Below are 15,466 nucleotides of genomic sequence, written 5' to 3'. Positions count from 1 at the left end.
AAGAAGTTGCAAGGCGCGCCTGCAGGAGGTTCATCTCCAAGCATTCAAGTGGATATCTCCCCGAGCCCACAGACCCAGGTTTTTATGATTTTTGATTCTACGCAAAAGTAATGCATTAGGTATGATAACTCTCACGGAATAGAAGGTACCTATGCATGTTTAAATTTACCAAGCCAAATTAAAAAGGCAATTGAGGAAAAATCTTTATTGTAATGGTTCATGGGAAAAAGCTATTAACACCCGTAGGAGGTTATCCGAAAAGTAATGATGGCATATCAAAATTGAATCTAGGGACTGGCATGTGGCATGTGCTTGCAAGAAAGAATACACCAACACTAACTCTACAATAATCTCATTTAACTACGTTGTAGTTATGTAAAGGTTGCATGTTGCACTTTCATCGTGCATAAAAATTCATTCATCAAGTGTTGCCGTAGGAAAGGTTGCAGGATTTAAACAAAGCCTGAGATTCTAAGGTGTAGATAACAAGGTAGTAGACATGATTATTTGAAGTAAGGCCTAGTAGGTCCTAAGGAAGTTGGTATCCAACTTATCATGTGTTTTCTTACTTACCAATAATAGAGTGAGTCGCATGTTTACATGTATTGTGGTAGTCGAGGCCATTTTTCTTCTTTAGATCTAGTTTATTATCTCTAGGAAGGATTCATCCTTGTCGCAAGACAAGCATAGTGAATTACCCAAATCACCTAGCCACAAAGGATTTCGTATACGCATGAATCAGTCAATACGATAGATACCCCAAACACTAACTAGGGATTAGCAAGTTAAGGATTCGGCCAAGTTTTCCAATTGTCGCTAAGTCGAAACCTTCAAGCCCAATAGTCCTAACCACATTCTCAAAATGTTGAGTTAATTGGATGCTCATGTAAACAATAATCTAGGATTCCTACCTTAAGGACCAAGCGTTCAAAATGATGAAACTCGAATTGAGTTGAAACCCTAGGACTAATCGTTGTCGATTTAGTAAAATTAGGGATGGGTGGGGTAAAAAGACACCCTAAACCCTGCTTCTCGTCTGAAGTTAATTCCGTGACCAGAGTACGCCATTCATTAGGTGAAATGATCTCTTGGAATGGAGGCGACGCTTGCGCAATAAGTTGCAATGTCGCATAGCCTTGCGGGTTGATCGTAAGAAAATTTTTGCCATTCCTTGGAATGAGGTTGGCAGGTTCTTGCGCAAGTTTAACTTGAAAAGGGATGGGTAGTCATCCTATTACATCGCCCTCATTAGGGAAAAATTGCCAAGTTAAGGGAAGTTAAGTAATTGCTCGGCGCAAATGATTAGTCAATAAATTAAAGCGACATGGTCGCCGGAATCTAATATTAATAAAACCTAAGGTATTGGTTAAGTTGGGTATGACCCTAACCCAAGGACGATAGGAATCTTGCCAAGTTGCAATTGATTCCGGATCCAATGCGGGACACATTCGGTGAGAAGGAGTCACTCCTTAACAGTTTGCCAATTAAACGACCACTGGAATTGATTGTGCTTGTAACAGTTTAGAAAGCACTGTTTACATTGTTTGTTCAAGGAACTAAAGGATGAAAGATATATAAATGCTTCAGGTTGAAGGCCTGAAGGGAGTGGCAGCTCAGTTACCCCCGACTGCCTGCCTGACCCTAACCAAGGGGGTTGTTGACCGCACCGGGAACGTAGACCGAACCCGCCGCGAGAGGTCTTTCCGTTGAGCTCTACTTGGAGCAGGAGGACGCTTGGGTGCCAGGGGGGGCTCTGGCCGTAAATCCCTCGCCTTCCGGGTCCTGCACAAGAGGCTAACGTGACTCGGGATTGGATCTCGAGGCCCGCATAATAGTCTACGGGCAGAAGCTTGGAATAGTGATCCTTGTTGGATTACTGGATAGCCTTCGGGCGGATTATAGACAAGCCTACGGGCGGAACTCCTTGTATTTCAAAGATAAAAGGATAAAACGATAATAAAGAAGTTGTTTGACCTTGTTTTCTTTATGTCCTGTGATAAGATTACGTGAAGGAACCAGTGCTTAACAAGGTTAATCAAAGAAGCTATTTGATATATGTCAAATTAATGTGGTAGGTAATTACATAACTAAAACAAACCGAGGAAAGTGCGGAGGATGGACCATGGGTCTGTCCTATGGATGGGTGGTCCCGGTTAGCCGGGAACTTTTCTCAAAAATCTTCAATGAACAGAGGGATGATCATCATCGCCGGAACAATTAACGAGAACGATGCCTTAGAATTACCTATTACCCGATTCACGCTGTTTTAGGGGAACGGAATGGGACTATGTCTTATGGCAGAGAGGTCGAGCCTTGCATCCCTCTCGTTTCCCATTCTCCTTGAACCAAGTGCAGCGTGAATCCGCTTCAGACCTGGCGTTTCTGCGTAAAGTAGTTCGCTCGGGTCTGACTCTAGTTGCTGCTAGTTAATGACCAAACAGGAAAACCCAAATTCCGGTCGATCCTAAGTGGGAACGGCCAGGATACTTCCGCTACGTGGCAGACACGGGAAGACCTAGATTACAAAACCCGTAACATTCCATGGGAGTGCCGGGCGGAACTTTCTAGACATCCTTTCCGATGGACTGCTAAGACGTGTCCTGGATGATTCTAGTGGACACGTTACAGTTGGTATCAGAGCAAACCAGCAAAGGACTTGTTTTTAGGAAATTTTAATAAGACGAAGTAAAGCAAATGCTACTGTCCCAAACATTTCCTTACTTTCAATGCTGTCTTGCAGAATTATGAAGCATGGAACAAATTCTTAGTGTTCCGAGTCATGTTTATGACCGCGATGCATTCCACGGATTATCGACAAAGGGTTGAGATGATGAACATCCTAGACCGCATTTACAATCCACCGCCTGTGTACGTGGAATGGAGATGGATGGGTGTTACAAGGATCTATTACATAACTGCCTATCAACCTGCATACCTTCAAATTAACTTGAAGAGAATCAAGTGGATGGAGGATTTGAAGATCGTAAAGCTGTTCGTCTTTGTTGAGGCTCACGCGAACGCGTCCCTACAGGTCGGGGGTCGAAGGATTAACCAGAATAAGTATGTGTACGGAGAAGTGATTCAAAGAATCCCTGCCGACCGAATCAAGGTTTTGGGGCGTCATGTGAAGAAGGGATATCAAAGGAAAAGATACCCTAATCTTCCAATGAACTATCGATTCCTGAAAATCGATGACCCCAATCCGTACTACTACTCAGTTCCTGTAGCTGAATGCAACAATATCTTATTCTCCTCGAATTAATGTATCAACTGGTTCCATCGCCCCAAGAAATAATTGTAAGGGCTATGCTGATATGAATGGAATAAATTTTTGTTAAAAAAAATCAACGATTGTCTTGACTGTGAATATTGATAGAGAAGTAAAGTGATTTGGTCACTTGGCTAAAGGAATACGCGGAGGTAGTTCTTGAAGAGTTAACAGAACTTCCGCTTCAAAGAGAAGTAGATCATGAGATCAAGCTAGTAATAGGAGCTGCGCCAATTGCGAAGAGACCCTATAGAATATCTATATCGGAAGCAATTGAGCTGAAGGAACAACTCAAGCAACTGCTAGATCTGGGCTACATTCATCCTAGCAGTTCACCATGGGAAGCACCAGTACTGTTCCAGAAAAAGAAAGATGGAACACTTCAACTATATATTGATTACAGTGGGTTGAATCAATCAACAGTCAAGAACAAATATCATATTCCTAGAATAGATGAGCTTCTTGATAGCCTTCAGGGTGCCAAAATCTTCTCCAAGATTATCTTAGGTCTGGTTACTATCAGATAAGAATCAAGGAAGAAGATATCCCAAAGACGACCTTCAACACTAGATATGGACACTTTGAGTTCTAGCTATGTCATTAGGGCTTACGAATGTGCCTGCCACATTCAATAGGTTAATGAAGGTATCTTTAGACCATATCTTGATAAACTTTGTGCTCGTCTTCTTTGATGACACTCTAGACTATTCCAAACAGGAAGGAGATCATGAACCCCAACTTCGGATTTTCCTTGAGACAAGGAGGTCATACAAGCTGTATGCTAAGATGACGAAATGTGCATTCCCCAAACATCAAATTGGTTATCTGGGATTCATCATATCGGTAGAAGGAATCTCAGTGGAGCCAGCCTAAGTTAGTAATGTTCTAGGATGGCCAAATACCAACAACTGTCAAAGAAATACTCAGCTTCCTTGGATTGACAAGATGGTATGGGGTCTTCATCAAAAACTATGCTTTGATTGCAGCACCTCTTACCGACTTACTAAAGAAGCAGACTTCTATTACATGGTCAACTCCCGAGCAAAATAGCTTCGACCAATTGAAGCAATGTTTGGTATCAGCACCTATTCTGAAACTTCCTGACCTCAATAAGGAGTTCGAGGTAGTAACTGATGCCAGCATTCTTGCCTTGGGCTGTGTACTTATGCAAGAAGGTCATCCAGTAGCATATTCTTCAAGGAAATTGAAGAGTCATGAGAAGAATTATGCCACGCATGATCTGGAGTTATTAGCTGTCATCCATGCTCTAAAGCTTTGGAGACATTACCTGTTGGGTAACAGGTTTACTCTAGTAACCGATCATAAGAGTCTCAAATGGATTTTTACCCAGAACGAGCTCAACATGAGGCAACGTCGATGGATTGAAGTATTGGAGGAGTATGATTTTGAAATCAACTATCGACCAGGGAAAGAGAATGTAGTTGCCGATGCACTCAGTCGCAAGGCATTCCTAAATTCCCTAATCTTGCAGAATCCATCAACGGCCAGGTCTCTGGCTACAAAGGTATCTATGCCAAGCAACCCTATACTCGAACTAGCTAGAGAGGAAGCATGCCATGATTTGGCCTACCAAACCATGATAAGAGAAATATCTACCAAGGAGCAGAATCTGAAGTCACAAGCTAAGTATCGGGAATTTTCCATTGATAATGGACTTGTCTATTACAGAACAAGGCTATGTATACCAACAAGCCAGTCACTTAAGCAGAAGATCTTATGGGAAGCTCATGATTCCCCTTTCGCAGGACATCCTGGATATGCAAAAACTCTTAATGCAGTTAGGAAGAGCTACCATTGGGAGAGGCTCAAAGGTGACGTTCTCAAATATGTCACTGAATGTTTGTCTTGCCAACGTATCAAGGCTGAACATGTCATGATGCCAGGAAAATTGCAACCACTTGACATTCCCCAAATGAAATGGGAATTCATCAGTATGGATTTTGTGGTGGGCTTACCCCAAGTCCAAGGAGGATACAACTCCATTATGGTTGTAGTTGACATGCTTACTAAGGTTGCACACCTGATTGCAGTAAAGACAAACTATAAAGCCTCCGACATTGCAAGATTGTTTATCAAGGAGATATTCAAGCTACATGGGTTACCTAGAAGGATCATTAGTGATCGAGATTCTCTCTTCACTTCACACTTCTGGAGAGCTATCTTTGAAGCTATTGGAACTCAACTCTGTTTTAGCACCGCCTACCATCCCCAAACGGATGGACAAACAGAGCGAGTGAATCAAATTATTGAGGATATGCTTAGGGCATACTGCTGTCGGGAGCCGAAGAGGTGGATTCAATACTTGCCGTTAGTAGAATTTGCCTACAATGCTTCTTACCAGCAGAGCATTCAAATGACCCCTTTCCAGGCATTGTATGGTCATGATTGTCGAAGTCCCCTAAACTTTTCTGATCCAACCCTAAGAGTTGAAGCTTCAAGACAAATGTTGGAAGACATGGATGACCAAATAAGGTCAATAAGACAAGACATACAAGCAGCCAAAGATAGGCAAAAGGCATATACGGATTTGAAGCGCCAAGAGAGGATCTTCGGAGAAGGAGACATGGTCTTCATTCGTGTACGCCCTAAAAGGAGTTCTTTATCTCTAGGGCAATGCAAGAAGCTAAGTCCAAGGTATTGTGGGCCGTATAAAATCCTCAAGTGCCTGGGACCCAATGCTTATAAATTGCAACTTCCGGATAACCTAAAAGTTCACAATGTATTCCATATTAGTCTCTTAAAAAAATATGTGCCCAACCCTAATCATGTACTCGATGACCAACAAATTGTAATGCCTAGTCAAGGAGTCCTTGAACTAAGACCGGAAAAGATTTTAGATGTTAGGGAGAGACGGTTGAGATCTAGAACCTTGAAAGAATGCCTCGTCCAGTGGAAAGATTATCCCGAAGAGGATGCTACCTGGATGGATGAAAACTCTCTCAATCTTCAATATCCCCAGTTTATCTCGAGATGAGGACATCTCGATTCTTCTAAGGGGGAGAGAATGTAATATTCCCACCCGTGAATATTGACGTCCCGCACACGACGTAAACCTTGTGCAAAGGTTATCTCTTGCATTGAAATTATTGGCGGTGTAATGTGTGACCCGCACGCGAGAAATGGGGTCCTCCGCATTGGTAAATCAAAATCGAAAGTTAAAAACCGCAAGTCTCACAAAACACCCTCTTGGGAGGGGCAATTTGAATAATTCAAGGCAAATTTTTTTAATTTTTTTACCCCTTTTTCTCCAGCCGATGCACGACTGGAGAAAAGGGAGTGTGGGGGGGATGGGCACATGGGAAAGTCGTGGCTTGCATGGGAGGGGGGAACCCATGCAAGGGGCCACGTGTGTGGAGGCCTTCTCTTCCCCCCCATGCCTATAAAAACATCCATTATGAGCTTGGAAGGGAGGGCGACCGTGCTGTGTGAGGGAAAGGCTGCCATGCTGGTGGGATTGGAGGAGAAGGGAGCTGCCGTATTGACAAACGCCGCCAAGGGCTGCCGTGGTCACCATCCGCTGCCGCGTCCAGGAGCTCCGCCGCCTTGCTGAAAGGCCCAGGCCGCCGCCCACCCTCGCCTTGATCACGGCCTCCTTCCCAATCATTGGGACCCCCTTCTCGTCGTCGCTGCTGCCCAGAAGCTTCTAAGGTTTAAAGACATAGGCCTTGATCCTATGCGGCTTCTCGGTTTTAAATCCGGGCTAGGGAAACTCCTATTCCCAAGCGAGGAGAAGGTATCGACCTCCTAGCCGTCTCAAAAAGCAAGAGCAAAGGATTGAGGGAATCTGCGGAGTCCGTAACCATGACTACAATGACTCCCAAGAAGTTGCAAGGCGCGCCTGCGGGAGGTTCATCTCCAAGCATTCAAGTGGATAACTCCCCGAGCCCACAGACCCAGGTTTTTATGATTTTTGATTCTACGCAAAAGTAATGCATTAGGTATGATAACTCTCACGGAATAGAAGGTACCTATGCATGTTTAAATTTACCAAGCCAAATTAAAAAGGCAATTGAGGAAAAATCTTTATTGTAATGGTTCATGGGAAAAAGCTATTAACACCCGTAGGAGGTTATCCGAAAAGTAATGATGGCATATCAAAATTGAATCTAGGGACTGGCATGTGGCATGTGCTTGCAAGAAAGAATACACCAACACTAACTCTACAATAATCTCATTTAACTACGTTGTAGTTATGTAAAGGTTGCATGTTGCACTTTCATCGTGCATAAAAATTCATTCATCAAGTGTTGCCGTAGGAAAGGTTGCAGGATTTAAACAAAGCCTGAGATTCTAAGGTGTAGATAACAAGGTAGTAGACATGATTATTTGAAGTAAGGCCTAGTAGGTCCTAAGGAAGTTGGTATCCAACTTATCATGTGTTTTCTTACTTACCAATAATAGAGTGAGTCGCATGTTTACATGTATTGTGGTAGTCGAGGCCATTTTTCTTCTTTAGATCTAGTTTATTATCTCTAGGAAGGATTCATCCTTGTCGCAAGACAAGCATAGTGAATTACCCAAATCACCTAGCCACAAAGGATTTCGTATATGCATGAATCAGTCAATACGATAGATACCCCAAACACTAACTAGGGATTAGCAAGTTAAGGATTCGGCCAAGTTTTCCAATTGTCGCTAAGTCGAAACCTTCAAGCCCAATAGTCCTAACCACATTCCCAAAATGTTGAGTTAATTGGATGCTCATGTAAACAATAATCTAGGATTCCTACCTTAAGGACCAAGCGTTCAAAATGATGAAACTCGAATTGAGTTGAAACCCTAGGACTAATCGTTGTCGATTTAGTAAAATTAGGGATGGGTGGGGTAAAAAGACACCCTAAACCCTGCTTCTCGTCTGAAGTTAATTCCGTGACCAGAGTACGCCATTCATTAGGTGAAATGATCTCTTGGAATGGAGGCGACGCTTGCGCAATAAGTTGCAATGTCGCATAGCCTTGCGGGTTGATCGTAAGAAAATTTTTGCCATTCCTTGGAATGAGGTTGGCAGGTTCTTGCGCAAGTTTAACTTGAAAAGGGATGGGTAGTCATCCTGTTACATCGCCCTCATTAGGGAAAAATTGCCAAGTTAAGGGAAGTTAAGTAATTGCTCGGCGCAAATGATTAGTCAATAAATTAAAGTGACATGGTCGCCGGAATCTAATATTAATAAAACCTAAGGTATTGGTTAAGTTGGGTATGACCCTAACCCAAGGACGATAGGAATCTTGCCAAGTTGCAATTGATTCCGGATCGAATGCGGGACGCATTCGGTGAGAAGGAGTCACTCCTTAACAGTTTGCCAATTAAACGACCACTGGAATTGATTGTGCTTGTAACAGTTTAGAAAGCACTGTTTGCATTGTTTTTTCAAGGAACTAAAGGATGAAAGATATATAAATGCTTCAGGTTGAAGGCCTGAAGGGAGTGGCAGCTCAGTTACCCCCGACTGCCTGCCTGACCCTAACCAAGGGGGTTGTTGACCGCGCCGGGAACGTAGACCGAACCCGCCGCGAGAGGTCTTTCCGTTGAGCTCTACTTGGAGCAGGAGGACGCTTGGGTGCCAGGGGGGGCTCTGGCCGTAAATCCCTCGCCTTCCGGGTCCTGCACAAGAGGCTAACGTGACTCGGGATTGGATCTCGAGGCCCGCATACTAGTCTACGGGCAGAAGCTTGGAATAGTGATCCCTGTTGGATTACTGGATAGCCTTCGGGCGGATTATAGACAAGCCTACGGGCGGAACTCCTTGTATTTCAAAGATAAAAGGATAAAACGATAATAAAGAAGTTGTTTGACCTTGTTTTCTTTATGTCCTGTGATAAGATTACGTGAAGGAACCAGTGCTTAACAAGGTTAATCAAAGAAGCTGTTTGATATATGTCAAATTAATGTGGTAGGTAATTACATAACTAAAACAAACCGAGGAAAGTGCGGAGGATGGACCATGGGTCTGTCCTATGGATGGGTGGTCCCGGTTAGCCGGGAACTTTTCTCAAAAATCTTCAATGAACAGAGGGATGATCATCATCGCCGGAACAATTAACGAGAACGATGCCTTAGAATTACCTATTACCCGATTCACGCTGTTTTAGGGGAACGGAATGGGACTATGTCTTATGGCAGAGAGGTCGAGCCTTGCATCCCTCTCGTTTCCCATTCTCCTTGAACCAAGTGCAGCGTGAATCCGCTTCAGACCTGGCGTTTCTGCATAAAGTAGTTCGCTCGGGTCTGACTCTAGTTGCTGCTAGTTAATGACCAAATAGGAAACCCAAATTCCGGTCGATCCTAAGTGGGAACGGCCAGGATACTTCCGCTACGTGGCAGACACGGGAAGACCTAGATTACAAAACCCGTAACATTCCATGGGAGTGCCGGGAGGAACTTTCTAGACATCCTTTCCGATGGACTGCTAAGACGTGTCCTCGATGATTCTAGTGGACACGTTACAAGCATGATGATGCAGTGATGGTTGAGAATGCTTCTGTCGATCCGCAATTGGAGAAAATAGTTCAACCTATGCACTATGAAGATGATGATACCCCTATCCTCATTCCTCGTAGCAATTTTTCACGTAGTCATTGGGCTAGAGCAACCATTGAGACGGTGGTAAGGATTGGAGAGAAACAGATTCCTTTGGTCGCTTAAGTCGATCATGGTTCCGAGATTAATCTTATTGCTCGATATGTTTATGAGAGTGGCAAGTGGCCTATGGATGCAGAGCATGGCTGGCGCATGAGAGCCACCAATAATACTTCTGGTGATATGTATGCTGCTTGTTCGAGCATCAAAATTTCTATTGGTAATGTTGAAGAGGATTATCATTGCTTTGTTCAAGATTCTTGCTCTTATCCGATTATTCTTGGACAGCCTTTCATTACAGAAGCAAGAATGGAGACGAAAGTGATGGATGACGGCTCAGCCTATGCACGGATATGCAGTAAGGATGGTATGCGAGCTGTTCAGTTTATGACTGTTGGGGTAAATCATCCGAGAGACAGGGACTCCTTGCATGAGGCACCACTACCTGCAAAGGAGTTGGATTTTCATTAGGTACCGCTGTCTTGCGAGACGCCAGTGGTACAAAGCGGAGAAAAGAGGAGATCTCGCCTCTTGGCAGCCAGTCTTTCTCCACTAATTTTGTTGGTTTTTCTTCAGATAGTTCAGTGAGTTATCAGAAAATTTCAGATTTGTCTAGAGCTACCAGGAAGTACATTGGTTGTAAGGAGAAAGAGTTGAAGATTGCAGGTATTTTGCAAGCAGAAGAGCATGTAGATGGACTGTATGAAGGGATGTCTTATGCGGATACATTGTCTGAGATGGGAACTATGCTAAAAACTAATGTATGTAAGGGTTCAAAGATCATACTTGTGCAAACCTTGGATATGTTTCAGGAAATTTCTGATTTTATGCTGAAAACAGAGTTAGAGGCTGAGAAAACTCAGCAAACTGAATGTATGGCTGATCTTGATCAGCTTACAGACTTGTAGAGGGCTCAAACCTTTCAGCCAGCAGAGTTAAATGCTGGAGAAATTTAGCATATGGAGTATGAGGCTGCACCCATGCAGTCCATAGAGCCGAGGGCTGAATCCATTCAGCCAACAGAGTTTAATGCTGAAAATTTTCAGCATACAGAATTTCAGGCTGCACCCATGCAGTCCATAGAGCAAAGGGCTGAAATCTTTCAGCCCCAACAGAGTTGAGAGTTGCTGAAAATTTGAAGAAATTGCAGCAACGAAAAGAGTGCCTGACTGATACCAAGGTTGATACGAAGTATAAAACAGTTGATAAGAAGGTTAAGCCGATTTTGCAGGGCTGCTTCTTCCTGATAGTGATGAGTAGATAGAAAAAGCTATGAAACAGCCTATGTTGAGAGATCCTGCAAATATTGGACATAAATTTACAGCTGAAACTCTTGCAGAATTGAAGATTGGAAATGATGATTTCTTGCTTCCAGTGGAAAAAGAATGTTTTAGAGAGATGCTTGGACATCATGGTAAGCCATTTGCTTTCTTTCGTCATGAAATTGGCTGCATTAGTCCCGAATTGGTTGCGCCTATGGTCATCTTCATTGTCCGTCATGTGCCATGGAATATACGTCCTATACCTGTGCCTAAAGCACACATGCCAAAGTTGATAGAGTTGCTGAATGAGAAGATTAAGATGGGGATTTTGGAACCCTCTTCTGCGCCCTATTCTAACAGGTGGTTTACTGTACCAAAGAAGAATGGTACTTTGAGATTTATTCAGGATATGCAGCCCGTGAACAAAGTGACAATCAGGAATGTGGGAACAGGTCCACTTGTGGATAAGTTTGTTGAGGCTTTTGCAGGACAAGCCATCTATTCTCTAGGTGACTTGTATTCTGGTTATGATCAGTTTCAGCTTGCCTTGGAAAGCAGGGATCTTACTATTATGCGGACACCTATTGGTCTTGTGAGGATGTGTAGCTTGCCTCAAGGTGCCACCAACTCAGTTGCTCATATGATGAATGCTATGAATAGAGTTCTACGAGACTATATTCTGCAGTATACCATGCCTTTCCTAGATGATGTGCCTATTAAGGGTTGCGCAGAAGAAGAAAAGAATGAGAGTCTTGATTTGCGAGGATGTAGATAGTTTGTGGCTGAACACTTGGTTGCTTGTGAGCAAATATTGACACGATTAGAGGAGGTGAACTTGACTCTTTTAGGGCTGAAATCTGTCTTTGGTGTTAATGAAGTCATCATAGTTGGGCATATGGTTGCTTATTATGGCAGGAAGCCATCACCAGCAAAGGTGGATGCCATAAGCACGATTGCAGAGTATTGCTCGACTACTTCAGAGGTGCGGAGATTTGTGGGAGCTTGTGTATTTTACATGATTTGGATTCCTCATTTTGCTCACATAGCAGATGTTCTCTATCAGCTGCTTCGAAAGGGGCAGAAATTTCATTGGGATGAGAAGCATTCGAAAGCCATGCGTAAACTCAAGAAGCTGTTGCAGTCAGCTCCTACTCTTCGCAAGGCGGATTATCAGTGTGGATGGCCAATCATGTTCACAGTTGATACTAGCCCTATTGGCATAGGTTGGGCAGTGGAACAGGATGATGCTGATGGAAATAGATATGCAATCCGTTTTGGAGCTAAAGTTCCTAATGAGCGACACAGGAGATATCCGCAGATTAAAAGAGAGTTGTGGGGAGTAGTCACTGCACTGAAGTTTTATAAAGGGTATTTTATTGGTGCTTCAGTTGTTGTGGAAACACGTTGCTTGCCTTTGCTTGGCATGATTACTAGCTGTTCGACTCCAGATATAGCGATGCTTCGGTGGATTGCCTATATCAAATCATTGAATCCCGAATTTTGACATATAGCAGGAAAAGATAATCCAGTTGGCTAACATGCTGTCTAGAGAGAGATATGAGGATGAGAAGTCAATGCTTGCAGAAGATGATGAGACAGAGTTTGCAGCTTTTGTCCTTGTTCATGATTGTCATGTATCTACTGTTGAAGCCTTTATTGAAGAACTCTATGTTGACGAGTGGCTGCAAATTGGACAGTATCTAAGTTCATTGACTCGAAGAGCTGATTGGACAGATGATGAATTCAAGAAAATCAGAAGAAAGGCTTATGGGTATTTCTTGAAAGATGGTTTTCTTTGGAAGCATCCAAAGAAGAGAGGTGGCTTACCCTTGAGAGTAGTTTGTGAGGTAGCGATGAAGATACAGATTATGCGAGAGTTTCATGAGAGTTCTTGGGCTGGTCATAGAGGTGTGTGGGCTACCTATGAGAAAATCAAAGAAAGATACTGGTGGAAAGGGATGTATAAAGATGTTTCCCACTTTGTGGAGACTTGCAGGGACTGTCAGCTTTACTCTTTAGTGCGGCATCGTGATGAGTTGCATCCAACCTATCCACTATGTATGCATTATAAATGGGTGGTTGACTTGGTTACTTTGCCAGTGGGACTTTGGCAGATGAGATATCTTGTCTTGGCTAGGGAGGATCTTACAAACTATGTTGAAGGCAGATCTTTACGGACGAAGACCACCACTACAGTGTGTAAATTCTTGTTGGAAGAAATGTTTTGCAGGTATGGATGTATAGGCAGGATTATAGCTGATCGTGGAGAGCTAGATGCAGATGAAGCTAGAGAATTTTTCTCACGGCTTGGGATTAAGTTGGCTCTTACTTCTGCCTATAATCCAGAGGGAAATGGCAAGAGTGAAAGAGGACATCCGCTGATAGTTAAGGCATTGGCAAAAGCTTGTAGAGGTCGGATTGGAGATTGGCCGAGATTAGTGCCTTTTGCATTGTGGGCAGACCGCTCTACACATAGCGTGACTACTGGATATATGCCTGCAGAGTTGATGTATGGGCAAAAACCTATCATGCCTACATAAATATGTGCTCTCACGTGGTGTGCTCTTCCATAGCAAGAGAATTTATCAAGGGAGGAGCTACTAGCTCTTCGGATTCGTCAACTAGACAGAAGAACAGAAGATGTGCAGCTAGCAGTTGATCGTTTGAAGGCAGCCCGACTCAGAAACAAGGACAGGTTTGATTTGAGGCATCGCTTGCGGCCTAGAGCCATAAAAGAGGGAGATTGGGTTCTAGTCTACGATAGTAGCCTAGAGAATCAGCATAGTAGCATGAGAAAAATGGTTCAAAGATGGTTTGGACCATATGAGGTGAAACATGTTTTTGACAATGCTACCTATGAGTTGGCTAAATTAGATGGGACGGTATTGAGGGTGCCCATTGCTGGAAAACGAGTCAAGATTTTCAAGAGAAGAGAAGATGAAGAGTATTCACTTGAAGCATTGGCAGAAGAAGAGCAGGTAGAAGAAAGTCTAGAAGAAGAAGCAGAGAATATGGATGATGAAGCTGATAGAGAAATAGGTCTACTAGAAACTGATGAAGGACAGGACCTGTTTGTGGACTTGGATGATCCTGGATAGTTGGCTCATCCAGAGGATGCGCAGGTTTAGAGGGGGTGGATGTCGTGCTGCTGCGCATCCGAGCCGTAAACACCTCCATTTTTGTTGTGCATTTGTGTTATCTTTTCGCGTGTGATTCATTGTGTGTGATTGATGCATTAAGATAATCCGTCCTTTCAGTACCCGCATCCAATGTACATACTCCACTTGTGTGTTTATGTTTATGTGTGTTTCAGTACCCGCATCCAATGCACATACTCCACTTGTGTGTTTATGTTTATGTGTGTGTCAGTTTGTATGCATGTTGTATGTGTGATAGAAAAATATGAAAAACCGATGCCAAAGGACATTATCAAGCTGATAATTTCAATGATGATCTCCAAGAAAAGTGCAGGAAATCGTGGAATCAAAGGAGGCAGAGTAGAAGCTAACATTAATAAAGATTGATTCATCCCTCCTGAATATGCTAGAATTCGCCATGCCAATGAAGTCAAGACTGCAAAGAAAGGAGGGGATACGGAGAATGCGGACATGAGGCGGATGGAGGAGATAAACCAGAGAGCTTTGTGACATCGAAGGTCATTGAAGCATTGAATCAGATCGTGCTATCGTGCTATTTTTCTGATGCTTGTGGTTCATGTCATCCATGGCTGAACTTATGGACCTTGCTTCGATTGGATCACAATAGAAATCCTTTGCTACATCTGATTTCAAAGGTTGGTTATAAATTGGTGCATTTGATATCATGGATTCATGGGAGAAACCATTGAGGTAGTAAAAGAGAACGCTTTTTGTTTTGACAATTGGAGGGAAAGATAAAAAGCTTTGTACTTTCAGAATAGCTTTACGAATGCTATGTTGAGATTGGGGGGGGGAAAAGCTAAGAAAAGGGGGCTTTTTGAAAGGCTATGAATGGTGGGCTATGCCCGGATTGGAGCAGGCAGACATCGTTAGCAGCTTGAAGAATTGTATGGAGTCTTGCCATAACATTCTGCACAGTAGACGCGGCTGGCAGAGTTAGTGATTCATTGCTCGGGGACTTGCCATGAAACTGAGCAAAGCAGACATTGGTGGAACCTTGAAGAACTGTACAAACTCCAAAACATTGTGCCAGGGTCGCTTAGTACATCGGAACGCTATCAAAAGCAGCTTTGAATCGGACCTTCTTGTTGGAAATGTTCTTATTGATAGGTATGCTAAGTGTGGAAGCTTGGAAGATTCACGCAGTGTTTTTGATCAGCTTCCGAACTGTGATGCAGTGT

The sequence above is a fragment of the Lygodium microphyllum genome, chromosome 17, assembly GCF_053477565.2.
Source record: "Lygodium microphyllum isolate KBCC chromosome 17, Lygodium_microphyllum_v1.1.10, whole genome shotgun sequence".
Taxonomy (NCBI): Eukaryota; Viridiplantae; Streptophyta; class Polypodiopsida; order Schizaeales; family Lygodiaceae; genus Lygodium; species Lygodium microphyllum.
The sequence above is the reverse complement of the archived record's forward strand: the minus strand, read 5'-3'. Positions refer to the sequence as shown.